A 641-nucleotide genomic window follows, 5' to 3' on the forward strand; every position below is an offset into this window, starting at 1 on the left:
TTTAGCTCCCTAGGTCCGTGTCAAAAAGGGGGCTTTGCCAGTCAGGCACCGACCTATTCTCTCACAGTTAGGAGGCCGAGGGCATTCCTCCAACACAGAATGAGCCTATGGGGCAGAGGGGGTTTCTGAGGCTAGCGGGCTTTCAGAGAGCAGGCAGCCTCAACTTTCTCTTTAAAAAAGGGCTGGTGAGGAGGAACAACTGACCTTACTGTTAACAGTTCAACACATAACCTGTGACACCACCAAGGAACCCAGTTAGGAGTTCAAATTCAGAGTTCTCTCTCTCTGTCCTCTGTCTCTCTCTGTCTCTCTGTGTCTCTCTGTGTCTCTCTGTCTCTCTCTCTCTCTCTCTCTCTCTCTCTCTCTCTCTCTCTCTCTCTCTCTCTCTCTCTCTCTCTCTCTCCCTGTCTCCTTTTTCATCCATTTATGCTTCATGTGGTTTCTTAGAGCTCAAAAGAGATGGGCTCAGAAACCTCTCTGCACTCATGTCGGAAACTCACTGCCATAAATCCCTGCTGACTCACAGTGACCCCACAGGACTTGGTAGAAGTACCCCTTGGTGTCCGGAGACTGGAGCGCTTTAAGGGAGTAGAAAGCCTCATCTTTCTGTGGAGCGTGTGGAGGGCTGGGATTAGTCACTG

Source organism: Tenrec ecaudatus, chromosome 1, assembly GCF_050624435.1.
Source record: "Tenrec ecaudatus isolate mTenEca1 chromosome 1, mTenEca1.hap1, whole genome shotgun sequence".
NCBI classification, from domain to species: Eukaryota; Metazoa; Chordata; class Mammalia; order Afrosoricida; family Tenrecidae; genus Tenrec; species Tenrec ecaudatus.